Source organism: Bos indicus, chromosome 9 (assembly GCF_029378745.1).
Source record: "Bos indicus isolate NIAB-ARS_2022 breed Sahiwal x Tharparkar chromosome 9, NIAB-ARS_B.indTharparkar_mat_pri_1.0, whole genome shotgun sequence".
NCBI classification, from domain to species: Eukaryota; Metazoa; Chordata; class Mammalia; order Artiodactyla; family Bovidae; genus Bos; species Bos indicus.
Window position 1 is genome coordinate 49,249,234 of NC_091768.1, and position 6,000 is coordinate 49,255,233.

Here is a 6,000-nt window from a genome sequence, read left to right on the forward strand (position 1 = left end):
AGGCTGATAGTAACTCATAATTTATTTAGTAACTGCATTAAGCAAAATAAATAAAACAATACAGCCATGAGAAGGAGCCTGAGAAAACCATTAGCATTTGGAATTATGAGTTTGTTATGCAGATTAAAGTCATAAAACCTTTAACCTTTCTTTATAGAATGCCTCACTGACCATCCTTTCTCAGAGGATCTACAAAGAAGATTGATGTATGATAAAATCATTATGAAAATTAGGGTATTTATTTTAATTTTCCAATGAATAAGCAAACATGAACTAGAGAGTAATAAGATTAAATATTTATTAAGCACCCAAGAGAGTCTGGATAACAGTTCCCACATGGCTGAGAATCTCTTTCCAGTTAAAATAATTTCTGTATATTGTCTTCTTTCTACTATATCATTTATTTACTTAAAATGAGATGTAAGAAGCTAAGATTACTGTGAGATCAAATTGAAATTTTAAAACTTTAAGGGTTCTTTTTTTTTTTTTTTACTAAAATTTACACCATTCTGAGATAAAACTAAATACAATCTCTAAAAGTAGGTTTTAAAATGTTAATGACCAAGAACATAACAACAATAAACAATGCTATGTTTTGGATCAGTAAGAATTAGATAATACTAATCTGCTGTTTATACTCTGAGCCCAATTCTGTGAGGTACAGGAAAAATAGAGGGCAAAATTCCTGTCAGTAAAAGTGTACAATCTGGCTTGGAAGACAAAAGAGATCTTCATGAAACAAGCACAGACTGGTAAATGAGGGTATGCTTTGTTATTTATTCATACTCCTAACTCATTAAAAAATATATCTGGTCATCTTCAAGTAGCAGCATTTAATCCAGCCTACATTGTGTGGCTCAAAATAAGCATCTAACAGAGAAGGGTGAGAATGGGGATGCAATAGTCAAGTATGATATCTTGTAGCAAGAAAGTAAGGCTTGACCTTATCCTCCAAGATGAGTATTCCAATAAACAGAAATAAGGGAAGAATCCATCCAATTTCAGAAAAGCAGCATAAACATAAGTTTGGAGGTAGGCAGTATTACACTGTGATTGTCCTTCCAACGTCCATTCTTGCTATACATTGGAAGATAATATCCCCAGTTCCAGGAATGAACCAGGCCCCAGGCAATCAGGGAAAATCCATCTTTTTTCCAGTCACTGGCCAAATTATCCAGGCCTAAACCAATCAGTAAATGTTATTCACTGGTCTGAGTGGTTTAAAGGAAGACTCAATATTGTTTTGGGAAAATATGCTTTCTTACACTGGCCACAGCAAAGCTTGGACTCTGGTTTTCTAAAGTAATCTTAAGTACTAGAACATGAAAAGTGTGATTCTTCATACTCATGGGAAATAGAGATGTTTACTACTGAGGAAATACTGTCAGTTTGTGATGTCACTGATTTGTGATTCTACTTACAGTCCTTAAAATACAACATCTATAAAGAGGAATTTTGTGTTCTTGTTGTATAATATTCTCATTGATAACATATATGAAGAATGAGAAGATTCCCAGGTGGCTCAGACAGTAAAGAGTCTGCCTGAAGTGAGGGAAAATACATTGGGGGATTTGCAAAGCATGTCTATTGTGTATAATACTGACTAAGTTACTTGACTTCAAAGATTATCATTTCATTAAAAGTGAAATACTGGCAAGGGGGAGGGGGGGACGGGGGGAAGTGCAATCCTTAGATGGTGGAGGAATAGGACAGGGAGACCACTTTCTCCCCCACAAATTCATCAAAAGAACATTTGAACGCTGAGTAAATTCCACAAAACAACTTCTGAATGCCGGAGGAGGTCATCAGACACCCAGAAAAGCAGCCCACTGTCTTTGAAAGGAGGTAGGAAAAAATATAAAAGATAAAAAGAGAGACAAAGAGGTAGGGGTGGAGCTCCAAACCAGGAAGGGAGTCTTAAAAAAGAAGTTTCCAAATACCAGGAAACACTGTCACTGCCGAGTCTGTGGCGAGCCTTGGAACCACAGAGGGCAACATAACTGGGAGGGAAAACAAATAAATAATTAAAATCCACAGATTACATACCCAACGGTAACTCCCCCAGCGGAGAAGCACCTCAGACGCCTGCATCCACCACTAGCAAGCGGGGGCTGGGCAGGGAGGCGCGAGCTGCATTGCTTAGAGTAAGGACCAGGCCTGAATGCCCCAGGGCTATCTGAGGGAACTAACTTGAGATAGCAAACCAGACTGTGGGATAGCTACCACGCGAAAAGCCCTAACCAAGAATACACAGAAGAACTGTACAAAAAAGATCTTCACGACCAAGGTAATCACAATGGTATGATCACTCACCTAGAGCCAAACATCCTGGAATGTGAAGTCCAGTGGGCCTTAGAAAGCATAACTACGAACAAAGCTAGTGGAGGTGATAGAATTCCAGTTGAGCCATTTCAAATCCTGAAAGATGATTCTGTGAAAGTGCTGCACTCCATATGCCAGAAAATTTGGAAAACTCAGCAGTGGCCACAGGACTGGAAAAGGTCAGTTTTCTTTCCAATCCCAAAGAATGCCAAAGAATGCTCAAACTACCACACAATTGCATTCATCTCACCCGCTAGTAAAGTAATGCTCAAAATTCTCCAAGCCAGGCTTCAGCAATTCGTGAACCATGAACTTCCTGATGTTCAAGCTGGTTTTAGAAAAGGCAGAGGAACCAGAGATCAAATTGCCAACAGCCGCTGGATCATCGAAAAAGCAAAAGAGTTCCAGACAAACATCTATTTCTGCTTTATTGACTATGCCAAAGCCTTTGATATGTGGATCACAATAAACTGTGGAAAACTCTGAAAGTGATGGGAATACCAGACCACCTGACCTGCCTCTTGAGAAACCTATATGCAGGTCAGGAAGCAACAGTTAGAACTGGACATGGAACAACAGACTGGTTCCAAATAGGAAAAGGAGTACGTCAATTAAGGCTGTATACTGTCACCCTGCTTATTCAACTTATATGCAGAGTACATCATGAGAAACTTTGGGCTGGAAGACGCACAAGCTGTAATCAAGATTGCTGGGAGAAATATCAATAACCTCAGAGATGCAGATGACACCACCCTTATGGCAGAAAGTGAAGAGGAACTAAAAAGCCTCTTGCTGCTGCTAAGTCGCATCAGTCGTGTCCGACTCTGTGCGACCCCATAGACGGCAGCCCACCAGGCTCCCCCATCCGTGGGATTCTCCAGGCAAGAACACTGGAGTGAGTTGCCATTTCCTTATCCAATGCATGAAAGTGAAAAGTGAAAGTGAAGTCACTCAGTCATGTCCAACTCAGCGACCCTATGGACTGCAGCCTACCAGGCTCCTCTGTCCATGGGATTTTCCAGGCAAGAGTACTGGAGTGGGGTGCCATTGCCTTCTCCGAAAAAGCCTCTTGATGAAAGTGAAAGTGGAGAGTGAAAAAGTTGGCTTAAAGCTCAACATTCAGAAAACAAAGATCATGGCATCTGGTCCCATCATTTCATGGGAAATAGAGGGGGAAACAGTGGAAACAGTGTCAGACTTAATTTTTTTGGGCTCCAAAATCACTGCAGATGGTGACTGCAGCCATGACATTAAAAGACACTTACTCCTTGGAAAGAAAGTTATGACCAACCTAGATAGCATATTCAAAAGCAGAGACATTACTTTGCCAACAAAGGTCCGTCTAGTCAAGGCTATGGTTTTTCCAGTGGTCATGTATGGATGTGAGAGTTGGACTGTGAAGAAAGCTGAGCACCAAAGAATTGATGCTTTTGAACTGTGGTGTTGGAGAAGACTCTTGAGAGTCCCTTGGACTGCAAGGAGATCCAACCAGTCCATTCTAAAGGAGATCAGCCCTGGGATTTCTTTGGAAGTAATGATGCTAAAGCTGAAACTCCAGTACTTTGGCCACCTCATGCGAAGAGTTGATTCATTGGAAAAGACTCTGATGCTGGGAGGGATTGGGGGCAGGAGGAGAAGGGGACGACAGAGGAAGAGATGGCTGGATGGCATCACTGACTCGATGGACATGAGTTTGAGTGAACTCTGGGAGTTGTTGATGGACAGGGAAGCCTGGCGTGCTGCAATTCATGGGGTCTCAAAGAGTCAGACATGACTTAGAGACTGAACTGAACTGAACTGAAGACACCCTCAGGCCCGGTCAGAACAAAGGAGTGAGCAGAGCAAGCGGGCTGCAGACCGGCCCATCCCCCTCCAGTGATAGGCAGACAAAGGCAACCAGAGCCAGAAGGGGGCAATCGCAGCCCCAGAGAGGCATTATCTACCAAACTGCAAGGAGGCTTCGTTGCTAACCAAGACTTCTTGAAATTCTGGACGGTCAACATCCACCTGAGAACGTGTGCCTGTTGTACACCCAGAAAACTGAGCGGCAGGGAAGGGGGAGGCCATAAGTCACAGTGACTGTGCTCACCAAATACCCGGTCACCTGAGCTGCTCTGACCTGAGAAGGGCACAAAACTCAGGCCCAACCGAGTCTGCACTTTTGAGGAGTACCCAAGTACCTGAACCTGAGCGGCTTAGACCTGGGAAGTGCATACAACCCAGGGCCGGCCTCAGACAGTTCCCAGGCAAAGCAACCTAGAGCCTGAGCAGTGTAGACAGGGAACGCACACACGCCGTGAGTGGGGGAAAATTCTGTGTGGCCGAGACACTGCAAGCACACGCCAGTGTTATTTGTTTGCAGCATCCCTCCCTCCCCACAGCACTACTGAACAAGTGAGACTAAAAGAGTGTCCACCACAGCCCCCTTGTGTCAGGGTGGAAATTAGACACTGAAGAGACCAGCAAACAGAAGAAGCTAAAACAAACTGAGGAACCGCACTGGAAGTGACAGATGCAATAGATTAAGACCCTGTAGTTAGTACCGACTACATAGGAAGAGGCCTATAGATCTTGAGAAACATAAGCCAGATAAATGAACTACCCGAAAATTAACTGACCCCACACTGCCCACAACAACACCAGAGAAAGTCCTAGATATATTTTTACTATATTTACTATCATTCTTTAATTTTATTTATTTTTTTTAATTTTAAGTCCATTGCTTCTTTAATTTTCATTTTTATAACCTACTATTACTTTGCAAAAAAAAAAAAAAAAAGAGAGACCCTATTTTTTTAAAGCAAACTTCATATATATATATATTTTATAATTTTTGTGACTTTTTTTTTTTCTTTTATATTGTATTTTTGAAAATCCAACCTCTACTCTAGATTTTTAATCTTTGCTTTTTGGTATTTGTTATCAATTTTGTACCTTTAAGAACCCAATCTTCAGTACCCATTTTTACTTGGAAGCGAGATTACTGGCTTGACTGCTCTCTCCTCCTTTGGACTCTCCTTTTTCTCCACCAGGTCGCCTCTATCTCCTCCCTCCCCTTTCTCTTCTCTACCCAAATCTGTGAATCTCTTTGTGTGTTCCAGACTGTGGAGAATACTTAGAGAACTGATTACTGGCTGGATCTGTCGCTGCTTTTGATTCCCCCCTTTATCCTCCTGGCCACCTCTGTCTCTTTTCTCCCTCTTCTCTTCTCTGTGTAACTCTGTGAACATCTCTGAGTGGTCCAGACTGTGGAGCACACATAAGGAAGGGATTACTGGCTAGCTTTCTCTCTCCTCTTTTGATTCCACATCATCTCATCCTGGTCACCTCTATCTCCCTTCTCCCTCTTCTCTTCTCCATGTAACTCTGAGAACCTCTCTGGGTGTCCCTCACTGTGGAAAAACTTTTCATCTTTAACCTAGATGTTTTATCGACAGTGCTGTATAGATGGGGAAGTCTTGAGGCTACTGTAAAAATAAGACTGAAAACCAGAAGCAGGAAGCTTAAGGCCAAATCCTGAGAACACCAGAGAACTCCCGACTCCAGGGAACATTAATCGACAGGAGCTCATCAAACATCTCCATACCTACACTGAAACCAAGCACCACCCAAGGGCCAACAAGTTCCAGAGCAAGACATACCACGCAAATTCTCCAGCAACATAGGAACACAGCCCTG